This window comes from Haemaphysalis longicornis, unplaced genomic scaffold (genome assembly GCF_048455015.1).
Source record: "Haemaphysalis longicornis isolate Haplotype H1 unplaced genomic scaffold, Haemaphysalis longicornis Haplotype H1 scaffold_1, whole genome shotgun sequence".
In the NCBI taxonomy this organism is placed as follows: Eukaryota; Metazoa; Arthropoda; class Arachnida; order Ixodida; family Ixodidae; genus Haemaphysalis; species Haemaphysalis longicornis.
The window spans coordinates 415,650,544-415,676,219 of NW_027526203.1; the positions used below are offsets into that span (position 1 = coordinate 415,650,544).

A 25,676-nucleotide genomic window follows, 5' to 3' on the forward strand; every position below is an offset into this window, starting at 1 on the left:
CGGACAGGCGTCGAAGCGTGGAGCCTGTCCATTGCGGTACTATGTGACTAAGCGGGGGCTTAACGGCTGCTTCGCCGCTGCTTAGCCGCTCAGTCTCCCATGGATGACGCTGAACAAGTGGATACCGATACGGAGACAACTTAAGCAGCAAAGGCCCGGAGCACAATGTTTCGCCTCGCACCGCTTTGAGTTGAGCCACTCTGTGGCGGTGAAACCTAGCATATCGCAATGCTTCATGCCAGCGCGGACGGACGCTGTGCCTTCAGAGCAACTATACAGGGTGTCCCAGCTATCATGCACCATGATTTAAAAAAAGAGCAATTGCGTTACTCGAAGAAAACCTAGTGCATGATGTTTGCAGTACTGTGGAGAAGCGGACAGTAACTTTTTCGTTAATGAGACTTAACTAATTAATTTAATCAATTATCTAACTCGACAATTACTGTCGTAATCACTGAAGTGTCAATGAGGCACTTGCAGGTACCCACGAGGGGCTCCTAGCTGCGGTATTTTCAGCGACGAACTAATTGCGTACTCATTTATTTTGACTGATAAAGAAAACCCGCGAAATTTGAAAAAAAAAAATTACACCATCTTCCCGTAGAGGACCCTGAGTAGTATGCGAAGCAGCCATGGGGTCGACTGAAGTTCCCATTAGTTTTCCGGTCGTCGTTTCCGTTGGCGTTCAGCTTCGCGTGCCTTCGTTGTATCAGTAGCTTCTTGACGTAGTTTGAATGAGTGAATGACATAAGGCGCGTTCGTAGCACATGCTCCCGTCTCGGTTTGTAGCGCAGTGGGAAGAGCGCCACGTACCTCCCGTTGCGGCCAGAGAGTCGTGGGATCGAAACCGGGCGCCGCCAAACTATTTCTTTTTATAGTGGACTGCGCTGACGTCAGCCCGAACGCTGACGGGGCTGAAGAGACGCGCATGCGCAGTAGGGTGGGGACGGCGGACAACAACAAGGGAGGGAGCGACACAGCCCCGAGCATGAGACGCTTCGCATCTAAAACACCACGTGACGGCGCTTCCACGCGCATTGTAAAGCAGCGTCCCCAAATAAGCTGATTGAAATCAACTGCTTCGCCTGTCACCCGCCCGAAGAGACAGCGCATCACCGTAATAATTGCATGCGTGGAAGGAGCAGCAACAAGATTCGCGGGGTGCGCGTGCAGATAAGGCACAAACTCGGTCGCGATTTCTTCTTTCTTTCTTTTGTTTTTTTCATTCTGCCTAACACAGAGGCAGCCTGTTTGAGGGCATTGCGTTACGATGCCCGCGGAGGCGCCATCACTAGGTATTTTTCATATTTCGCGGGTTTTCTTTATCAGTCACAATAAATGTGTACGCAATTGGTTCGGCGCTGAAAATACCGCAGTTAGATGCCCCTCGTGGGTACCTACAAGTGCCTCATTGACACTTTAGTTACAAGGACAGTGCTTCTCGAGTTAGATAATTAATTGCAATTAATTAGTGAAGTCTCATCAACGAAAAAAATGCTGCCCGCTTTTCCACAGTAATGCAAACGTTATGCACAAAGTTTTCTTCCAGTTACCCCATTACTCTTTTTTTAATCTTGGTGCATGATAGCTGGGACACCCTGTATACATTCATGATCCTTTGGACTGATATACAGGGTGGTCAAATTTAAGTCTAGGTTATTTAAAAATTAGGCGCTTAGATGTACGGGAAGACTACCTCTACAGTGAGGTTATGCGCCTAGAGGGACACGTAATGAGGTGGTAATTATTGATGTCGGTGACTTAATTAACTAAAATTGAATAATTAACTTTTTAGTGCCTGCAGTAAGCAGGCATGTTTTGTTGGATGCAATCGAGTTTCTACGCACTTTCATTTGGCAGAACCCTTATACGCATCCGTGCTCCAAGATATCGAACTGCGAAGTTTAATTGCCGCTCGCGTGATGCGCCAGCCGGGCGTCAGCGTCCGCACTTTCGTTGCCGACAATGCCGCAGTGGCTGGGAAACCACTGCAGGGTGACATCATGATCCGCATGGGTAGCACGGTCGTACACCATTCTTATTTCTGTCAGGAGCTGTTCGTGAGGTCCCCGGCACAGGGCTGACTGGAGTGACTGATTTGCAGCCTTCGAATCACAGAAGATAGCCCATCTGCGGCACGAACTTTGCTCAATGGTGCGAAGACCGCAACGGATGGCCGTAAGATTCTGTAGCCGTGGAGGTTGTAGGATTGGCTATCTTGAATTGGCTGGACAGTGACATTTGTGGAATAATAACAGCGCCGGTGTCTATGACACGTCCAGAGTGGTCGACCAGCGTTGAACCCTCTCAGCTCCCTATGGCACCAAGACGGCCAGAACAGAGGCCCTCGCTATGCATGTAGCGAATCAGAATGGGAAATGAGGGGCTCGTTGAATTAAGACAGAAATAAGGGTTGGCAGTCAAGAAAACCTCGGAAAGCAAAGGTCCCCTTCGAAAGGTCCCCTTCACCCCGAGTAGTCCGAGTGGCACTGGCTACCACCCCCAAGCACAGAAACAAAAATACCTTAGCATAAATACCCAAGAAAGTGGAGGGGAAAATAGCCCCGCCGGTAGCGTAGCGGTCATCACACCAGACGCGTATTCTGGAGGTCGTGGGTTCGGATCCCACCCGGCGGGGGGATTTTCTCCACTTTCTGTCTTTCTAAATTCTTTATCTGTTTCAATGACCTCCGCGTGCTCGCCTTTGCTTCCCGAGGTTTTCTTGACTCTGCCAACCCTTATTTCTGTCTGCCCCCCCCCCCCTCTCTCTCTCTCTCTCTTTCTATATATATATATATATATATATATATATATAGAGAGAGAGAGAGAGAGAGAGAGAGAGAGAGACAGAATAAGGGTTGGCAGTCAAGAAAACCTCGGAAAGCAAAGGGGGGAATGCGGTAGGTCATAGAAACAGATGAATTTTGAAGATGAAGATTAGTGAAGATGAAGAGTAGTCCGAGTGGCGCTGGCTACCACTCCCAAGAACCGGAAACAAAAAATACCTTAACATACATACCCAAGAAAGTGGTGAGGAAACAGCCCCGCCGGTAGCGTAGTGGTTATCGCACCAGACCGGTATTCTGGAGGTCGTGGGTTCGGATCCCACCCGGCGGGCATTTTTTCACCACTTTCTTTCTGACTCAAAAAATTCTTCATCTGTTTCTATGACCTACCGCCTTCCCCCCTTTGCTTTCCGAGGTTTTCTTGACTGCCAACCCTTATTCTGTCTTAATTCACCGAGACCCTTATTTCCCATTTCTGATTCGCTATATATATATATATATATATATATATATATATATATATATATATATATATATATATGAAGCCGTGCAGTGGTGGAGTTGCGCCACAAACCACAAAACCACACATTTCATCTCTCGTCACTTAAAGGCAACGAGCACGTGGCGCCATTCATCATAATTCATTTAAAGGTCGCCTACGGATGACTTTTCATGAATATAATCGCCTAGGTAAGGAAAAAAATCCGCTGTCGAAACTACCGACCCTTGGCAGGAACGAAGCTCATCGTCGAATGTAAAGGCACGCGTCGAGCCTTAGTCTGGAGGGAGAAATTAAGGCCCATTCACTAGATGGAGATCTGGTTGGACACTTCTGAACATTGACTGCACGCAAAGACGTCGTTAGAATCGGCAAGCAAGAAGTCTAGTAACAAAATGTAGGACATAGGCATTTACTTAAGAGAAGCCGTCTATTACATTGTTAGGTACTTATCCAGAACAGACTAGTCGTATTCTTCTGTCCTTCTCAAAGACCCCCACATTCTTTAGGGTGCGACTTGATAAAAAAAAAAAAAAAAGAACGGTCCCCCTACCTTTTATCCCTGCTGCCTTTTGTACTCAGTCGGCAGAGGAGCTCCAACAAAAGTTTAGGATAAGAGGTCATCGCCCGATCTGCGTCCTTTCATCGCGTCACCGCGCTATTCTCAAGTCTACTAGCACTCGGAACGCCTCAGCACTTTTACTGCCGCTTCGCTCCGAGGAGAGACCTGTTCTTATCGCTAGGCGCCGGCGCAGAGTGACTCTATAGTTCCCTCCCTCGTCCTTCCACTTTTCCCACCGAGTTTCGTTCTTTTATTAAAACATTTTGTTTAGCTTTAAATATACTATAGAGTGCAGACCTTTTTTCATGAGAAAGATGAAGCGAAGGAAGTGACGTGATATTGCAGTCCGGCTACTGGGATAACAAGTCAAAAGCAGAAAAAAAGGAACGTTATCCAGCCATCTAGAGTAGAATAAGGTGATCGCTGGTCCAGAAACAGGCCTTTGAGAGAAAAGAAATCCCAGTGCGTGCGTGTAAAGATCTTTCCGTATTCAAACAATGGCTACAGATCAGTGTCGATGCATCTATTTCATGATCACGAATACTGCACATGCTACTGGCCCGTATTTTGCTGTTATTGATTTTTGTAATGTTTACACCTTCTCCCATATTCTACAGACATGGCGGAAATATTAATTTCAGGAAAGGTAATTGTACAATGTAATCATTACATACTGTTATAGAGCACCAAAAAGTTGTCGACAGAAACCGGTACATACCCGGAAACAACGAAAGTTGCGGACCGAAACATATACCCTTGAACGGAATGAATGTATACGCGACTGTGCAAAAAGAAAGAAAAAAGACCGAAAAGGGGGAGGCCGTCACGTGGGGGTAACGTCGGAGATCAATATGGGGTTTTATTTACATGACTCCGAGGGACCGCGCAGGGACAAGTACGTCGTTCAGGGAACGGACCACCAGGCGAGGTGCAAACTAAAAACGGCGGGAAAAGTCTCGCTTTATTTGCAACTGGCTAACAGAAATGGGGGGGCAGATAGTGCTTGCCTCTCAATACGATAGCATTTATAGAGCCAACTCGTGCAAGTTCTTCAGGCCCAGCAGACATGATATCCTGTCCACGCTTCTTCCTTTTCAAGCCGAAATTGTTGACATTCGTAATGCTGACTACAGCTGGTTTATCGCCTGCTCAAGGTTAATGACTAGGTCCTAGCCCCCAACTTGATTTGAATTCATATTTGCTGTGTCTTTCATGCAGCCAACACACCAGTATCGATCATGACATGCGTAAAAGACATAAAACAAAACAAATGACGTAACTTGAGCGCCAATTTTTCCCTCTAGCCAACCAGGCTTCCCTTCATGAATGAAGGACTTCGCAACGGGTGCTTTTTACCCCAGACCTATCCGCCCGTTCCTGCAAGCGCTTCTGCATGCCGTTTACAAACATGTCTACTACGTGGAAGGAATAGAAATAGGGGAAAGAACAAAAGAACGAAAGTAAGACCAACGAAAGAAGGGTGGGAGGGTTGCAAGCTGGGCTATTGGAAATACATTCTTGGATAAAACCAGCGCGAACTCAGACAAGAAGACGACGGAAGTGCAACGGCGGCTGTCCTTGTGTTGCACTTCCTTCGTCTTCGTCTGAGTTCGCGCTGGTTTTATCCAAGAAAGAAGGGTCTTGAAGTTGTCGTGTGAGGCTGAAATATTTCTCAAAGCAGCGCGAGGAGGACGAGGAATAACTTTATTGTTTGCCCAGGATGGGGTCAGGGGTAGGGTAGGTTGTAAGTCCCTTCCCCCCCTCTTCAGCCATCGGCCAGGAGCCCCTGCTCCTTGGCGGCGGCCTCGGCGATCCAGACAGCCCAAGTGAGACTCTGCGTCCGAGCTGAGCAGTATCGTCTCCCACTGCTCCGGTGTAGTTATCATTCTTCTTGCTTTATTTGTGGTGGTGATGGCAGGGAGGCCCATATCATGTGTTTCAGGTCATCCCTTCCTGTGCAGTTTTTGCATCTGTCGCTGTGCAGTTCTGGATAATAGTGATTGTACAGTACGGGGTTGGGGTATATCCCCGTCTGTAGTAATCTCCACTCAACTGATTGTTTTTTATCTAATGTTTTGTGCGCCTCTGGGTATTTTAGCCTCCCCAGTCGGTAATGATCGATAATTTCTCTATAAGTGGCCATGCGTTCACTGCCGGTTCTGGGCGACGGCTGCTCCGTGGTGCTTCGCGGGCTAGCTCGGCCGGTTGGTCCTCGAGCTAGGTTGTGAGCATCCTCGTTGCCGGGTAGGGCTGTGTGACCTGGTGCCCATATTAGTTGTACTCTTCTGAGCCTTTCTCCCCTATATCCATTCATAATTTTCAGCGCTTCAGCGGATATGCGTCCTCTCGAGAAGTTTCTGATTGCCGTCTTGGAGTCGCTGATTATATACCTTGCTCGGGTGGATGCTAGCGCCAAGGCAATGGCAGCTTCTTCCCCAGTCTCAGGTGGGCTTGCGCGGACTGAGCCTGAGGTTATCAGGTGGCCGTGCTGGTCAACCGCCGTTATTGCCATGGCAGTGCGGTCCGAGTATTCAGCAGCATCGACGTATATCGCCTCCCTGATTTTTTCAAAGCGCTTGTGGATAGCTTTGGCTCTTTCTTGCCTGCGCGCTTGGTTATGCACTGGCCACTGGGTGCATGTTCCTGGGTAAAGGAGGAATGTGCAACTGTGCTCGTGCTTCGGGGGGAACGTCAAGTTTATTTCCATGTTGCGAATCATAACCAATGCTTAGGGATCGCAGCACATGTCTTCCAGTCTGAGGCATACCCATAACAACGCCGACCAACAAATTCGATGCATTAGGGCTGCAAGATTCACTCGACGAGCTAATCGAAGCCCAACAAATCTCCCAGCTGGAGCGGCTCACGAAGCAGCGCGAAGTGGACGGGACAAGAGAGGGGGGGGGGGTAGAGAGAGAGAGAAAACGGCTACAAATGAGCATTGACTCAGAATTACGATTTTATATTTTTGGAAATAGAACACATATAAAGGTTTGCTGGTAACACCAGATGATGCACATGGCCAATAACAAACATGAAACTCGGTCTAGATGGTTTGCTAGTATATTTCACATGTCACAACTTTACGACACGCTTCTAGGCTCCTACGGGTGAGGAACAATTGCCTCGCGTAAAGAAACTCCGTGAAGTTAGCCCCCATGTCCCATATGCGCTGCGAGCAACAGCCCCGCACCATAATCCCCGCGGGCTGGAAAACCCGATGCCAGTTCCCCTGAGTAATTGTTCGCTGCTTCGTTGTGTTTAAAGTAGTAAGATAATGTTTGAACATCCTCTCAAGAAAACTTTTGACGATACCTAAGCGTATGTTAAGGGCTGTGAATGCGAAAGCATGAATGCCCAGCTGAACGCCTGAGACGCCTTGTTTCGCCATGCGTCGTTAATTTGAAGGGCTTTGCAATATCGCTGCTGGGGACGCTTTGCTTTGCGATCCGTTATAACGCTTTCAAATGGCCTCGACCTGTTTGGTGCACCTTGCGCCACTGCTCGTTCATGGCACCGTGTGAGGAGGAAGTTGACAATATAATGAATTTCATTGCTCCTTCTTTCATCTGCTGCACACTGGCGATTTCGATCACATCTCGCCACTGCCAGTGCCAAGATGGCGCTGTGAAACACCTCGTTATATGGCCGTTTTGCTATGTAGGGCTCCCGATGCCGGACGCGGCATTTTTCGCTCAAGCTTGCGCCGCGAAGCGCCTCGAGATGTAGAACGTATCGTGCAATGGAGCGCCTCTTAAGGAGACGTTTTTCTGTTGCAGATGCCGGACGCCGCTGTTTTAGCTCAACGGGCCATTGAAGGCCTTCGCCTCAAAAGTATAGCGAACAAAACCTGAGGTACAGGAACTTACAGGGGACGAGCGTTGTTTTCCAACTCGTGTTTTGCACGTACGTTGGTATCTAATTGTTACGGCGTTCTCCCGAACTAGCACTGCGGTAGGGGCATGCCTAGTAACGAAATAACGAAATTCAGGTGCGTGTTTTCACGGAAGGGGGAGTTGACAGACACCCCTTCCCCTCCCCCCTCCCCCGCTTCTGATAGCGAATTATTTTCAATGGCGAAGTTGTACAGCTTCCGAGAAACACCAAAAGCAATAGTGTTCCTGCAAAGTATGTGTAACTAGAAGTTGCTGCCCCGCTTGAAACAAAAAGCGCCATCAGATCAGTAAATGAACGGTATGCATGTTGAACACCAGATCCGAACACTCAGCACTCGAGCTAGTTCTCTCGTTCTGACCATTGTCATTTTGTGACACGCTCAGCCGCAGTCGTTATTGGCGTGCGTCGTTCACGGCCACGATTTTAGGATTTCTCCTCCATATCGCGCAGTTTCTTTCGGGCGTAGAAATAACTTTGAGATTCACCGAAATTTTATAAAAACTGTGGTAATTGGCATTGCTTTGGGTGCTCTACAACTCTGTGATTGAAAAAATCCTCTGAAGAGGAAACAAATTCAACTGCCATTCCACTATGCGAAGATAGTTTTCCGGCGAAGCTGCGTGAATTTTTTTTTTTTTGAAGGTGGGGGGTATGCTAATGCTTTGCTGCCCGGCAGTCAGACTTTCACGTCTGCGTTCAGGTGGTTATCGCACCACAGTCTGTTGCACACGTTGCAGCTCCAGCCTAAATGACAATCGAGACAGTCTGGAACCCTGCGTACGCGCGCTTGAACTGCACCAAATTGAGAGTGCACTCCCATTTGTGCAACGAATCGTGCACATAAGCGCCGAAGGCGCCTATGTGCACTATTCGTTTTTGCTCGTCACTCACGTCTCGCGGGCACGCTCGTCGGATGCCGCATCAGTATCGAGATGCCGTCGACGATTGCATTCGCGTCACTATTTTTCTTTATAAGTGGTGCAACACAGAATGCGGAAAAGCCAGGTTGCAAAGACCAAGCTTACACCGATCTCGTTAAGGTCGGCTTTACTTCTAAACACAACGGGATTGCTAAAGAGACGTTTTTTAGGGGGCAATATAAGCCGTCTTATGTCAAAATATGAAGGCCTTAGGACCTCGTCGGTGTAAGTTTGGTCTTTGTAAACCAGCTTTGGCCTTCTCCCTAGCGGAAGCCATAAAATCCCGCGTCCTACCCATGACAGCTTCGCTGTGAAAATGGAAGAAGAGTCACGGACAGTGTACCTAAGCCATCCCGTACGACCTGAGAATGTGGGAGCATCGCTCCTCTAAGAATTGTGGAGCAGTGTGTGGATGGGTATGCATTGCCGTCGCAGTCAATATAATTTGGTGAATTGGCCATGAGCCTTTGATGGCTGATGTCATCGTGGGTTGGTATGTTGACGTTGCAGCCAAAGGGGAAGTTGTGAATTGGCCTTTAGCTTTTCACGGCAGCTGTAATCGTCACTGGCCAATCTCCCTCACCGGATACGGGTGAACTGTGGGCGAGCGTATTGACGTCGCCGACAATTATGTGAATCCGCGCTGAGCTTCTGATGGCTACTGTCATCGTCCCTTAAATACACCCGAGTTGTCATGTTGTTAGGCCTACTCAGGCCCTTATCTTGTAGGTGAGCTGAACGTTAAGCGTTACGACGTGCCAAGCAACGTCACTCATTGCACGGCCAGCTGCGGGTACCGGCTGACGCCGGTAGACATCAATGCGTAACGTTATAAGGGCTAACGCCGGGCCTATTGGGTATGCGACGGCGGCCCGCGGCGTCAGGTTGCATCGGCCGTGAACTTGTTACGGCTGCTATCGTCGTAAATGGCTAATCCGCTTGAGTCGGTGTGTTCGGAATGTCCAAGACAGGTTCTGGCTACGCTTTTCTGGTAACGCATTTTTTTCTCTACTGCACCGAGTGGCACTCACGCATTTGTTTTAGGGGTAACAGTGTATACCAGTGAGATGGTTTGCCTTCTTTTAACGCTACATAAAATAATACGTTAATATTTTCACTCGGTAGGGCCAATGAAAAAGGTTGCATGCTAACTCAGCCCATTTGAGGGGCGAATTCCGCTACTTAAAAAGACCCTGCAACACTTTTTTCAACTTTTTTTTGAAATCTTAAATGCTTGCAGAACGTAGTCACCCAACACACCTAGTACTTAGATTAAGGGGTCGAAAAGTAGCTCAGCCAAAAATTACTCCTCTATGCCCATCAGATAACTTGTAAACTCGCTCAAAAGATTTTTCGCTCTTTCCCGGTCTTGACGTTCTTCGACGGTTCGGATTACGTCACTAAGGCCATGTAGCGGCTTTTGGCCGGTTTTCCTTCAGTTGCAGCAGTGAACGCTTTCCGATAGCGACTAAAACGAAGGCTACAAAAACAAAGCAGAAATGGTAGCCGTATCTGGTGCGACGAGCAAATCATGCAGTGCCGCTCCGTGCTGGCGATAACTATAGCTTTCGCAGTGGTTCCAGATGCGAAGGAAAGAGTGAAAGTGCGAATCGAAAGTGTTGCAGGGTCCCTTTAATTCACTGCTTGTATCCCCGTTAAGAGAACCATCAGCATGCGCCGAACGATGCAATCTTGACTTCGGAGGTATAAGCGATCCCCGAGAGAACGCGACCTTTTGTTGAACCAATTGCATGCTCAATAAATAACAAGCATGGCCGGTGGCCTAGGCAAGTGAAATACGCCTAGGTTACATTGTTAACATTCGCTCATCCCTCCGCGTGTTAGTCTTATCAAGTTCCTTTTCTGATTGATCGAGGAAACCGGAAAGCGTGTGAGCCCAACTCCCGACTTTCGAAACACCCCACAGCCCTAGTTACAGAGCGGAAAAAAAAAAAAAAAAAAAGCAGCCTGCGCTACCTACAAGCGCATCTGGTACATATTGAGATGTTGAGTGCAGCCAAATACCTGAGTGGTGGCAGCTTGGTGCTTTTTGACGTCCCGACCATTACCTGTTTTAGCACAAGGGCGGCCCTTACCGGAATCTCGGCAGCCGACAAAGCTTTTGTCGAGGAACCGTCATTTCCGTCTATTTTACCAGAGGTACACAATCACCACCGTCAAATGTACTGTGTGAATGTTGTTTTTTTTTTTTTTTTTTTTTGCTACGTGGAAAATGCCGAGTTGCTTAGGTCGGGGCTTTCAAGCATTGCATGAACACCTTAGCAGATTCCAACTTGTCTCTCTCATTTTGAGCTGGCGCACATGAACTTCGAGAGGACGCTTATGCAAACGCTTCGTTTTGTTTTCCCCGAAGCCGTCACCGCGGCTGTCATTTGCATTCCTCCCAAGCGATTAAGATTCATGGTGAAAAACAGCGCAAGGAACACAGGGACAAAAAGGAAGAGTGGACGACGCGCTGTGCGTCGTCCACTCTTCCTTTTTTGTCCCTGTGTTCCTTGCGCTGTTTTTCACCATGAATCTTAATCTGCACCAACTAGCCCAACTTGCCATCTTACTCCCAAGCGATTCCCGTTCCAGGCACGGGACTATCGACAACGTGTCGCTAGAACCTTTCGTTGCAGCATTTGTGAAAAAGGGGATCAGCATCCCCTCAGTCCCTCCGGACTTTGTGGGAAAATTGAAACTGGCGACACCATCAAATGTGGAGATTAGGCGTTTAACCTTCCTTTTTAATATTTTGAGGGCACTTGAGCGATGGGTCACATAAACACTCAGCAATAGAACCAGCATACCAACCACCTCAAGTAGGCCTGAGGCAGGAACGCACAAGTCAAGAAAGCAATACAAGAGTAGAATTATGAGCGCATCAAAATGCAAAGCAAAGGGTTTTCTTTCTAACAAAGTATTTTCTTCCCAACAAAGAGTTTTCTTCTCAACGACGGAGCGTGCTAACATATTTGCCTTTGTCAACTTACTCAAGAAAGGTGAGGCAACTAGCTGAGTATCGCGGCTCCAGCTCTCGCACGGTGGTCAGGCGGAAAAGAGTGCGGAAACGAAATGACAAAGGCGACAGCCTGGAGGAGCCAAAAAAACGCGACAAATGGCACTGTCCCGCCTGACCAGGCGGTAACTTCAGCTATGGCTAACTTCGAGGCCGAAGAACAAGAAATACGCACGAATATTGGCCGGACTGTACGCGTACTACCGGCGCTTGGTCATAAGGGCTCAATGAGGCTGGGGTGTCTAGGACGTATTTTGCAGTTTTAGTGTAAACACGTTGGCGTGTTTCAGAAACTACTGTGCATGAGTCAAGATTATTAATGAAAAAATAGTTGCAGGAAATGCGTTCCCAGATATCTAAAACATTTACCACTGGAGGGGCCACCAAAGGCGGAAAAAAAAAATAGAATAGTGTGACTATTGACACGCGGCAAACACGACAGAAGCGTATACAAATACGGGGCTTTCGGAAACGGGGCTAAAAAGCGCGTCTTCCGGAGGGGGAAAATCGACGCGGGGCTTTTGAAATCATCGGCTTTCGTGCACCATCCGCTTTTACTTAGATGGACGAATTGTGAAAGCACTTGCGCCATAGGTAGATTTTGAAAGATTGCTTCCTTTCTTCCCCCTATTTGAAACGCCTGCCCGAAGGTGAGTGCATTATTCTCGCGATACACACGCTTTCAGCATCGTATGTCGTCGATCACAGTTTGACAACGAGGTTTAGTATTTCGTGCCGGTTTATGAAATTCAGGATGCGTTGGGTTCATGTGAATTGCGTAGTTGCAGAAAATAGCCGTGCCTTGCGTTGTAAGGTGCCCAGTATAAAACGAAGGGCAACAGGGAAGAGAAATGCCAACTTTATTGTTTATTTTTCAACGAAACATCCTTGAACAAAATGTTCGTGAACGAAAGCAGAAATAGCATTGAAGGGTGGCTTCTTTTCGTTCAAACAAAAAGTTATAGAGTCATAGGTGTCCCTTTAACATTGTACAATGACCGTGGTACACGGTGAAGAGAGGGTATATGCGTGGTTTATGATGCGCTTGTGTATAGCTTGCCAACTGTAATTTCCCATTTCACATTTCATTGTGATAAAAGGCTGAAGCACGTTAATCTCCACATGTCTGGTCGGGAGGAAAGAAAGTTTCTACTTCGCCGTGGGGCATAGCCTGGAGGGAATGTTGCAGAGCTTAATTTTATAGATTGTCAGGAACTCCCGTGGAACAATTTAGTTAATTTTTTTTAGTGGGCCTTGCACGCACCGCCTCAAACTACCGTACACCGTACTCTAGCGTTGGAAAGCACTCCATTGGACATGAAGACAAAATACAAATTCGGTTCATTAAAAAGTCTGTTTTGTCCCGATAACAACAATACCAATTTTATCGCCAACTTCAAACAAATTGACGAAAACACACTCAACAGTGGCGACTCCCTAGCCACTTTCCGGCTATTTTTCAATGACATCACCGAATCGTGTTTCTGTGATTGGGGGGTCGCCGACCTAAGCCACCACCAAAAACATGACTGGGGGATTGCAGTGCGGCCTCTAGTTCCGTTTGATCGTATCGCTTGATTGCAAGCGCGCAGTCAACACACTGATACAAATATTCTTGGTGGCAGTCCATATCACGTCACTCCTGCCTATATTTCGTCACTATGGCGCGACATGTGAAGGTTGTTAAATATTTCTTGCGTTTTTTTTGGTTAAAAAAAGCGTCTTTCACTGATGAAATTGAGTTGACCGAGCTACCAAAGTCTAGTTCTTTCAAACAAAACAAAGTTGTATTTGGTCTTCATGGCCTCTTCAAGAAAGGCTCAGGGAGGCAGAACACCTTTTATGCCTGAAGAAGCACAAAGAGCACGAACGACACGACGGGATGTGTGTGGAACATGTGAAGAGAAGCTCAGTACGCTACAAAAGAGCGCTCTCAGGTCGTGGCACTTCAACATCATCATTAGCGAAAGGGCATCGAAAATTCTCACGAGATTAATGTGCTAAGTTTGTCTTGCGAATTGCAATCCTTCTGTCTTGCCGCATTCGTATGCACGGGAGGCTTTTGTGAGTGTGCGTGGGAGGGGGGGGGGAGGGGGGGGTCTTTTTAAGAAGGACAGCCGTCGCGAATGGCACTTGATCGCGCAACACCGCGTGCTCACCATAACGCACCATAACTCAGCCCAAAGGGCTTAGTTATGGAACGTCGATTGTTCGGTTGGCGCTAACCCGCCCAGTGTAACCAAGTCTAAACTAAAAGGGAATCCAGGACATGTTCATATTTTAAAGCTTTTGTTTATTATATTTTCCTTACATTTGGGGCATCCGTGGCGTGACGAAAGGTCAGGGTGGGGTAAAGGGGGCGCTGAAGAAGCAGTAGTTTCTGCCTGTCTTTCTTTTCCTTGTAACGTTACAGGTCGTGCAAAGGCACTGCTCGTGGGTTAATGCTGTAATCGCGGTTCGCGGACTGGCAGCAGATGTGCTCGCGCACGCAAACGTAAATTGCCCCCTGTCACGCATGCCCTGAAGACTATTGTTAAAAGCAGAGTGTCTGTATTTTTAACCCCAGTACATTCTGCGCTGTTTGTGCCCTAGCGGCCCTAGCTTCGCTACGCCCGATGGAGCCACTTGTCGGTTTCAAATTCCAGACCTCTGGTACACCGCAGGCTTAGGACTGCATTGCACCAGAACGCTGACGCGGGCTTTTCTTCCTCTGGGCGGAATGCTTGGCGTGAAGTGGCGGTGGGATAATCGCTTAAGAATTCGATGAGAAACGCAGGAGGGAACCCGGGGCAAGAAAATAGGTTTGAATGGGGACCTCAAGCAGTAAACAAATATGCGTGAGGACTGCTGTGCATAGGGTCGGCCGCGCAACTCTTGCATTGCTTTTGGCGCTCCGTGACATATATCGTACGTTCGGTTTCTGCCGTTGAACAAACGAAAGGTTCTTAAAACCAAGAGCCGAGAGAAGTAAAGGCAGGCTAAAGATACATGTAAATATAAAAGAACAGCTGGCCTTTACATAAATATAAAGCCAGCTCTTGCGCTTTGACAGCGCAAGAGCAGGCCTTCCTGGGTGCGCTCATGACATAAGGGGTGAGGAACGCGTGAGCACCTACTTTGGTTTAGTACACTGCGCACATACTCAGTTTTAGTATTTTTGTACCCGCGGCGGTGGCTCAGTGGCGAAGGCGTTGCGCTGCTGAGCACGAGGTCGCGGGTTCGATTCCCGGCCGCAGCGGCCGCTTTTCTGATGGAGGCGAAAAGCAGAAACGCCCGTGTGTACGAGATTTCGGCGCACGTTAAAGATCCCCAGGTGGTCAAAATTAATCCGGAGCCCTCCACTACGATTGCGTTGCTTTGGCGCGTTAAACCCGACAATCAATCAGTTTTATTTTTTTGTGTTTTTGTTAGCACTATTGCATTTATATATGTCGTTTTGTAAATAAAAGTTCAGTTGGAAGTTAGCGCTTGTCTTTGTCCTGTTTGTCCCCTGTCTGAATCTTTGCGCTTGAAATTCGTACAAAGATCATGCTGATTTTGTCGATATACTGACGATGCTTATTTTTAGTGGCATGGGATTGTGTACGCGGCGGTGGGAAAAAAAATGGAAAGGATTGTTTCACGAAGTGATCCCGTCTTTCACGCGAGTGTACTTTCTTTTCTGTCGTCATTATTTATTTAATCATTATAGTTTATCTAATCGTTTACCTTGTAGTTTGCTTAGTTATTTCTCTTGCCCTTCAGCGCACTTGAAGACAGCACGATTGCGTGCATCATGTCATCGCGATAGCTGCGTGGCCGACTTTGTGGCTAGCGCGAACCTGAGATGTTATAGGGAATGCACGCTTTCGTGTGCAACTGAAAGTCGTCTGACTAAGGTTATTACGAGCGGTGGCGCTCGTGCGGGGCAGCGCCGAGCTTGGTTCTGCACGATAGCAGACGACGTGATTTGGACGCATGCAGCACCCACGCCGAATATCAGCGCCCATCCTGTGCTTTTCTTGCTCTGAACTTCGCCTGCTTGCGCTGTGTCATACCAAGAGGAATCCTGGGTGTTGCCTAGCCAAGCGATTTCCTTCTTCCGCGGTATTAGATGCGGCGCATCTCTTGCTCTGAGGCATTGCCCTCCTGCGTCGTCGTCGGCGGCGTCCGCACGCCACCTGCGCATGCGCGACTCTCCTCCGCTCTTCTCTCCGACAGTGTGCGCAACATTCTCATTCCGTCTCATTATCATAAACAACAGCTGCGTGCGCGCGCTTCGCTCGCTTCGCTCCGCTCCCGTCGCGTAAGTGCGCGCATGCGCGACTCTCCTCCGCTGTCTTCTCTCCTTCAGGCGCTGTGAATATAAAGTGGGTAGCGCGCTGCGGTGGTTCAGTCAGCGCTCGCTCTCGTTCGACTCCGCGTGACTTGCTTGACGACTTCCTGCTTGGCTTGATTCTTCCGATGAAGACGTGATGGAAGCGACAGTCCCTTCAGCGAGTGGACTGACGCAATCCAATACCAGCATCAGTCCAAACGCTCCCCCCTGATGCGTCGCATCACATCAGGGTTCCCTCGCGGGAAGATGGGCGTAATTTTCCGCTACGTTGATTCACACTCCGACAGACCGCTGTTTCCTTTTTTCGCAGCCACCGACATCGGCCGCCGCCGCCGCATGCAGGTGGCTTCGAACACCATGACAATCATTTCCCGATAGCATGCGCCCTTAAAACAGGAGGAGCCTGCGCATCCCTTGGGATGCGCCGGCTCCTAAAATTCGTTCCCTGAAATCTGTTCTCAAATCTGCTCCCTCCTTCCAACAGAAGGCAAATAGAAACCACGAACACCCCAAGCAAGTGGTTTCCAAAACAGCGCATTCTGACTTATCTATATAACTATAAAACACTGGTTTGTGTAAGGACATATGAATTAAGAAACAAAAAGATCTCCTTGGGACCTTTTATGGCTACAAATACGTGCCTGTTCACATTTCCGAATCTCCAACCAAATATTAGAATACACCGCTCATTCTCAGTTAAAAGAGACACAATTTTGAATCCAAAATATGGAAATGGTGGGAGTTTGCTATTGCTTTCATAATTTTCAAAGTGATTCTAAGGCTACGTTCCGTGTGCTATCCCAACATATTTCTTCGTACATGTGCAGTCGAGTGTCGTTTCTAAAAGCGTACTCACACCCAGCTCTATTTTCAACGTAATGGTTGAGCACCGAACACACCTTTGTTAGTAGATCATTCAAATATTGAAGAGCCATCGGTAAAACAACACTGCGTAGCAGCATTTCCTTACAACTTAAAATTGACACTGTCGATGGGCTCTCAAACGCACTTTTTTATTGAACAACTGTTCAGCTTCTAAACACCCTCAAACGCCTTTTAAACGTGCGTTGGTGTATTTGGCAGTGTTGGGACGCCTTTCCCGAACAATTACGATAATATTATGGTATATGAGAGAGAGAGAGAGAGAGAAATTTGCCAGAGTTGTACCGAACAGTCCTGATGTAAGAGCATGTTAATTTCTTTATGAAGCGTCGTCTCTTTTGCGTTTATTATTTGTCTGTTTTTGTTGTGCAGTAAATACATTGTGTCAGGCAGACATAAAGTAGCGCTTTTTAATGATTATTTCCAGCTCTCAGGTCTTCTTTTTTATGCCTGTCTCACAATAAACGACGTTCGAACAAGTGGCAGTGCCCATTGAACATGAGTGGTAAGCTAGTTGAACTAAGCCAATGGATCGCCATTAGTCGAGCAGTTTTATGGGACAATTGAACCTCTATGTTCAACTTTTGGCGCCCTTATGCCATTATAAAAAACATTTTTTATTTCCCTGTCGCAGATACAGACCACGCACGTATCCCTTTGAAGTTTTTTTTGCACTAACGAACAATTTATGATGCCTATATTGACGAATTTAGAGGCCTAAGGCTTTGCTTTGCCTGCCTATTTCTGGCGCCTAAAACTTACCTTTTTAGTGCCTAAAGATCCGGCCTGTAATAACCACATGCGAAACTACAGTGGAAAGATTGCAGATATGTGCTTTTCAAACTTCGATGGTGTTAGTGTGTCGCGTTTTGATAGTTATTTAGTAAAACCCGACAAATTTCATCCTCCTATTTCTATTTCCTGTTTCCACCCTACCGTGCTTCACCGTACCGTAAATTCCAACTGCACGCAACCTCGCTACGCTTTCGCCCGCGGGGATTATGGCAGGCTGTATGGCTATTTTTCTGCTGTTCCTTTGTCGTTAGTCATTGACCCCTCCGATATCAATGAATAAGTTGACCGTTTTACTGATATTGTGCTTTCGGGTATTAATAAATACGTCCCGCAATATTTACCTAAGCGTTTCAAGTTCCCACACCGGTCATCTTCTGAATTTCGGGATGCTCTGAAGCTCAAAGAACGTGCGCACAAAAAAATTAAGCGCTCTGGCGCGGACAAGTTTGCTCAGGAATTCCGTGATCATGCTTCATACCTGACGTCAGTAGAAGCTGAAGGAACTCATCAACCGGGAGTCATCCGGAAGTACATCATTCTAGCCCTAGTACACTACTAGACTCCAGCGGCGCGTAGGTGCAGAGGTGGCCGACTGATTTGCTCGTCAATTTTCTTCTATTTATGGGTTTAGCGGTGGTAGTGATGACGGCCGCGTCCCTTGTCACCTGGGCGGTAACTCCGGTTGTCTGCAACTGGACGAGGACAACGTGCAGACCAGCATCAAGCGGCTGAAGCCCACGCTTTCTTGTGGGCCAGATGGTATTCCTGCTGCCTTCCTTAAGTCGCATGGAAATATATTCGTTCCTGTGTTAACTGTAATATTTAATAACTGCCTCTGATGTCGCACGCTCTTTCGCTCATGGAAAATCTCTTGTGTATTCCCTGTTTTCAAGCCAGGCACAAAAAGTGACTTCATTAACTATAGGTCAGTCTTTCTCCTATGTTCTGCCTCCAAAATATTTCAGTTAGTTCTCCATAAGGTTTTGTCTTTCTCACTTAAACAGTCCTCATTCCCAATCAACATGGCTTTATACGCAGTCGTTCGACTTCCACGAACCTGGTATGCTTTCTGAAGCAGGCTTTCCCTGCAGACGTTGCTAGAAACCATGACTTGATGCTGTCTAGTGTGGCGTGAGCAGTGCGTTTGATGTAGTCGACCACTCGTTATTGCTTGCCAAGCTCATTCTCTTAAATGTCGACACTTCTTCCGTGGGTCTTATCCGTTGCTATCTCCTGGAACGATATTGTTATTTAAGTGTTAAAGTTCAGACATGATTTAGGTACAAAACAACCAGTGGTATGCTCCAGGGCTCTGTTCTGGGCCACCATCTTTTTTTCTCTTTTCATTAATGATGCTGCTTCAACCATTCAACATTCTTCGTTTTCGGTGTATGCTGACGACATTAACATTTCCAGGACTGTAATTTTCTTCAGGCGTTTATAACGTCATTTTATCGTTGGTGCACCAAAAACGAACAAAGTTTGAGCCCCTCAAAAAGAAAGTTGTCTCTTATAGTAGAAAAACGCAGCATTTGCAATATTCCTGTACAAATGGTAGTACTGCACTGCCGAGGGGGACCAAATTTAGAGACTTGGAAGTATTCTTTGATTTTTTTTCTGACTTTCTCGTCTACGTTACACAAATTACCCTATGCTATCTTCGATTCCTGTGTGCTGTATGCAGATATTCTAGGGAGTTTCAAGGTCCTCTTTCTTTCTTAAAGTTGTAGTCGGTTCTCTGCTTACTTTCCTTCAAGTACGGATCAGTTGTTTGAAAAGGAACATGCAAGTGCAACAGTGACCATATCGAAAGGGCTCAAAATAACAAAATAAGGTCAGTTCAATCTTTAAGCCACGTTTCCGTCATGTGCCAGCAGTATTCCTACTCTTTGATGTCGACGAATGCGAGCTTATTTCATCTTTCTCTGTAAACTTCTTCATGCTGGTATTTTGTGCGACAGGCTGGTTACACTTATCAATGTCAACGTGCCGAACAAAGTTTTCCGAATATTTAGGGCTTTCAGAACAGATGCTTTATGTATCTGACGTTCGCCCATCAGCAGGATACTATTCCGATCGCCTTGAGATATCCCAAGGCTCTTTTCCTTCAGTTTCTAATGACTTGAATACTGATGTAGTTTACGCGCCTTTATGTCCTCATTCCAAATTTTTGTGCCGTATTTAACCGACTTCCTTATGTGCACATGCTGTTTTTGTTTACTTGTTGTTGTTTTTTTTTCCCTTTTCCTTATTCCTGGAAGTTCTGTGGGTTTGAGTGTCAGTTACTACGCTAAACTTTGTTTTTTGCGTTCTGAAATTTTCTTTTTTTTTGTTCCAATTTGTTGTTCATATGTGGTGCTTTCTCTTTCTTATGTGCATCTAGTGTTTCTCTTGGCTTGTATAGTTCATTTTTCGTGCCTTGAACGAAACGTACTTTGGCGTTTCTCTGCCTGAGTGCCAGGGCTAGCGTCACTGGGATTTTTTTTGTTTGTTTTCTGAGGCTCTTGAAAGTGTCCTTGTTTTATTGCTTTTTCTTATATGTGGTATTTTGTGTGCCAAATTGTATCGACTTCTCATCATCGTAAAAGATGCTACAGCGCGAAATAAAACACGGACACAGAAAGACGACGGGACGAGCGTCGTCTTTCTGTGTCCGTGTTTTGTTTCGCGCTGTAGCATCTTTTACAATGAGCTACCAACTCGCCCAACAGTGCACTTTGTTAAATTCTCATCATCACCATCATCATCATCGACATCCTCATCGTCGTCGTCGTCGTCGCTGTTGTTTCGAGTCTGGAAATTGAAACTTTCATGCTCCCTTGGTAGAAAAAAGGGCATGCTGAAGTGGAAGTACATTTTTCTTACTCTGAGACGAAATATAACGCACTCTGTTGCGCAATGCTACTTAATCATAGAAATATTGTCGGTCATTAAATGAATCTAGCAGGTTGTGCGCGCTGTAGTATTTGGTCCAGCAACACAAAAAGGGCATTAGTTGCAAACTCACAAAATGACTGCTGTGCTGTTTTCTGCTCTCGTGACTTGACGAAACGTTTCCGGACAGTTCCGTTTCGGGGCCCAAACTGCAAACGTACCGCAATATTAACTAACTGAAATAGCGCTGTTAAGTTTTGGCGAAAATTTATCTAATTTAACGGAACAGTGACCATTTCACAATGCAAACGACCGATTTGCGGCAGTTTTGACAAACGGAACATTAGTTTTTCGTCTTTGCCGTAAAGCAACAGAATTTTACCAAAGATTTCCAGTTTCGCAATAAACCCCGAAATGCCAACAAGCAGAACATGTTCCGGAACACATTTTTTAGCAAAATGACAGATTGTTGTAAGTGATAGTAGGTTAATTGCTGGGTGACAAACGTTCTTGCAGCTAAGCAGGTCACTTAATTAATTATATGGGAAAGGAGCGCCATGGTTACTGATTGACTCACTGCAATGCCACTTTCAATACATAAGCAGTTAACGCAGTCAGTTGCGCACCACCTAAACCACTCAAAATTGGTAACTTTCAACATGCTATACTCAGTACTTGTCAACCATAGGCATGTCTACAGGCATACCAGCAACTGCGCCCCTGTTGCCGGAGGCCATATCTAAAATTTTGACTTCTTAAAGCTAAAAAAGTTCTTTTTGTATTTAGGTAATGTTCTTTATATCAAACTCACAATTTTGCGACGTAACATTTAATGCTCCACGGGTGAGTCTGCAGACTGCGTGCAGACGCGGACGCACCGGCGATGTTTTACTGCAGCCGACAATAGCCCTTCGGTCGACGTCGGTGTGGGTGACATGGGCACCGACACTTCCAGGCAAGGTGCCACATAGACCGACTCTCGGCCGCTTGTGAACAGGCGAGCTGGACCAGCTCCGGAGGTGCGGGCGAAACGCCTCGTGTATGAGTGTCGCCAATGTTACGGAGGGCGTTCAGCCGCTGCAGCCAACACTACGGCTAATCCTTTGGCGCTGAATGGTGTGATACTTGCTCGCCCTAGGCGGGGCTGGCAGGCTTATCCCACTGAGTTTACACCCGACAACACGGCAGAAGCATGACATACCGACTGCCAAACTATCGAGAATGGACGACATGGATAACGTGGGAAGCCAAGCCAAAAAAAGCTCGAAATCGAATCGAAACCGAAACTGATCGAAACCGCAATCGAAACCGCAATCTAAACCGAAACTGATGTTCACCAAAAAAAGAAAACTCACAATAATTACATTACGACTCATTGGCTTGTTTCAAAAATAACTAGTTATTTAAAAAATAGCCCTGACAAAACCTCAAGTTCTTCCGTGAGATCTTTAAAACTTTGAGATTGTGCAATCCCATTGCAAAACTTTGCACGTCATTTTACGTCACTGCTGCAGTTCTTGCAGCCGCCGCAGACGCAGAATCAAACCCGCGTCCTCGTTCTCAGTAGCACAACGCCCTAACCACTGAGCCGCCGCGGTGGGTATCCTTTAAACATCCAGTCATCCGCTCCGCCTACCCCCACTCTGCAGCTCCGTTCCTCTGTCCATTCCTACGCAAGGCAAATTGTCGGCTGCAGAAATTTTTCTGCATCGCTTCTGAACAACGCTTCTGTCGCTGAAATATGAGAGAAAATATTTGCACCTATCATAGTCAAAAGAATTCTAGGCGAAGAAAGGCGCTCATATACAAGCCAAATATTTGCGCTCTATGCAGCAAATAATGCTTCGAGGGCACTCGATTCGCGCGTTTATTGTATTCTTTATACTGAATTTGTAAAAAGTATGAGCTGGTGGTTTCTGCAAGTACAAAAATGATTATGAATTGTCATTATCCTAACAGAACTGGAACAGTTTGAGAGAAAGACAGGGAGACCTTTATTTTTGGCCGGCGGGGTCTCCATTCTGGTGGGACGTAAGCTTTTAGAAGATGTACAGGGAGGCGGTAAATGCCACTAGGACATCAGCCTCAAGGGCGCGGGGCAAAAAAAGTCTGCGCTTTTGTTTGTCTGTTAACTCTCTGTCCCCTGACACGTAATGTTTGTGTTCAGTTCAACTATTCCTATAGTCTAGATTGGGCTATACACGGAAAAATGATGTGGAGGAGTGCGTAGAAATACGGGATGCAGCTTCGCACACGGCGGGGGGTGGGTTTGGCCGCGTTATCGTGTGACTGTGCCTGTGTACGCGGCGGGCCCTTCCATAGACGCCTGGATTCGGGCAGCATTTGTTCGATTGGCGGGTGTCGTAGTGCGTGCTAGGCGCATCCACGCCCCTCGAAGCTGTCCCACGGCGCACATTACAGGCGTGCCACCCGCCGTTAAGCCTGGCCCTCGGTACGTGGTATTATGACATGACCTTCGCGGTTTATTTCTCTCTTGGCTAACTTTTGTGCGACGGATACGTGCATGTTGCTACCCGCTAAAATAAAAGGATAAGGGCTGACTCCATTTTTATTCTTTTAATGTGATTCCATTTAACAACGTTTCTTTATGTAGGCGACCTCACCTGCCACTCTCTAGTCATTTTTTTTTCTCAAGGGAAACACCATATGAGAGATCCGTGCATCGTATTATTACGTACTATATGCGTATGCCTTTATATTACCTTAATTGAATATATTGTGCATCCGTGGAGCCGATTTCCTTGTTCCTTAGCCGACTTGCAAATGAGCGCTTTTTGATAACCCCGCCCCCCTCTCTCTCTCTCTACACACACACACACACGCACGCACGCACACACGCAAGCACATGCGCTACACGCGCACACGCACACACGCACGCAAAATGAGTACCACAGGTCGTTTAGGATCACTCTGTTCTATCTATCTTAGAAAAGGGGGCCAAAGAAGTATCGAACTGCAGAACATCGCAACCTAATTGTGCTAAACAAATTTTTCAGCATGTTAGAAGGACAAAAATTGAATTTTATCTCACAACACGTACTTTTCAAACACGACGCCCATGTAGATGTGATTTGTTATGCAGGAATTTAGGTTTATACCTTATTTAAGCTTTTTATTTGCAGCTTTTCGATCTTTTTTTGCTTCATTTATTTGCACTGACATTAAAATGACTATTTATTCATTTTTATATTAATGTCTGATGTGAGTGAAAGTATCAACATTCGCGCGCTCATATACAAACATTTAATGAGTGATTAAACGAAACTAAAATCAAACGCTGTAATAAAAACTGAATCGTATTCAAACTTCGTTAGTTTAATTACAATATAACCGTTACGGCATACGAGCTCGCATACAGGGAATCAAATGTATGGTCTTTGCGGACCGGTTTCCAAAGACCTGGCACGCAGCTCATTTTGCCCGTGTATTCGCACTGTCCTCCTTCCAGGCGTGGTGTGCACGAGCAGTGGTCGTGCCGTGCGAGATAAGTGTGACTCTGGAGCACGTCGCGCCCGTCCTTTTCGTCCCACTCCCGCCCTTGAATACCACCATGCTAGGTGTCGCTGCAGAATACGTGCACTAACGGCGCCAGATATATGGCCATTCATACAGCCTCTTCCCCCACATTTTATCTCCGTTGCTCCACAGGCAGTTGTTCAGCTAAAGCCGTGGTGCACGAGAGGCACTGAGGGCTGTCGCGACGGGTGTCGTCGCTACTGCTTTTCGCCTGGGGATTTCCCTGCGGCGCGTCTAGTAGCAGCACGTGGTCGGGGGCATCCGTGTCCCGACCGTGCGTGGCCTCGGCCGACGCAGGTTATTCGTCTTCTCGAGCGGCGACCGGTAGCCGCTCTGGATAGCAGGCGGGCCCCAAGCGACGCTTGCCGAGGGCCGTGTGACGATGTCGTACGTGACCGGAGAGCGCCAGCGCGGGGCGAGAAGCAATCGCAGGCGCGCTTGCCAGCCTGTTTTGTCTGGCGCGGTCTCCAGGGCCATGCGATGGGCGGCGGCCGCGGCGGAGAGGCACGCTTGGGCTGGCGCCGTGAGGCGAAACCCAGTGTCGATATGGGAACGGCAAAAAAAAAAAATAAATGCATTTTTTGTCATTTTATGTGCCTCATTATCACGTGCAAGCGGTGGCAGGGGGATTTGTCACCTTTAAAACGCGCTTGGTGGAAATTTTTTAATTTGTTGCCGCCATTTGGTTTTTATTAGTTAGTGCGGTGGCATTTCGCGAGCTCGCTAAGGCTTACTCTAGGGAATAATGCGACTACACGGTACGTTTGTTCCTCAAAAGGGCGTTGACAAAACCTGCTGCTACATGAGGTCACATCCAGCTTGTCCCCCATGTCCTAATTTTGGTCCAGCCATTTCATCAGAAACGTTCATCATCACGATTTCACAAATGTTTCATCCCGAAGGTTCCACCATCGATCTGATGAAATTCCGTGCTAGGGTGGGATTCAACCGGTATAAGTCATAAAGGCTCTCAGGAAGGGCATATTAACTTGGACTTAACCAAATATCCTGTGGAACTGAGAGCACTTCCCGAAAGGTTGTCGATGTATTTTTCACGAAGTTTTAAAAAAAACTTAACACTGAAACTCATGCGAAATTCACTAAGTGAGTAGAATATATCAGGAGAAGTCTGAATGCTTTGCGCCTGACCACAAATTCCACCAGACAAAACTGAAATAACAGCACTCGGTCTTCATTAAATGCGAAAATCGACTAAGCCAGTGAGCAAGCAAAGAAGCGAGGACACCCTGTTTCGACTTTGTTCCGCATAATCACGAAACCTTAAAAAAAGCCTTTTCCGACGCAAACTAACCTAGCCTGACGCAACTTAGTCCAATTTAAACATAAATCAAATCAAATTAAACCAAATATGTTTTTTTCGGGACATAAATGCAGGATGCATTATGTCCGTGACGTGTGGTAAAAGGGGACCCAAAGGTCTCTGACGCGGCCAACGCCGGGCGTAAACATCGAACCTCATCGAATCAAACCTAAGCCAACTTAAGCGAGCCTAAACAAATCTAATTTGCTCATTTCCTTTCTATTGTCTTTCATTCAGTGGGTAAGTGAGGCTGAATAAATATT

At 46.9% G+C, this 25,676-nt stretch overlaps 1 protein-coding gene and 1 non-coding gene across 2 annotated transcripts in view; both read left to right on the forward strand.

The window, feature by feature from the left end:
• The window catches only part of LOC144155589 (uncharacterized), a 509,077-nt gene that overhangs the window by 205,579 nt on the left and 277,822 nt on the right, over positions 1–25,676 (forward strand). The window lies entirely within an intron of this gene.
• On the forward strand, positions 2,565–2,637 carry Trnat-cgu (transfer RNA threonine (anticodon CGU)). Its single transcript has one exon. It is a non-coding gene; the product is annotated as a tRNA-Thr (tRNA).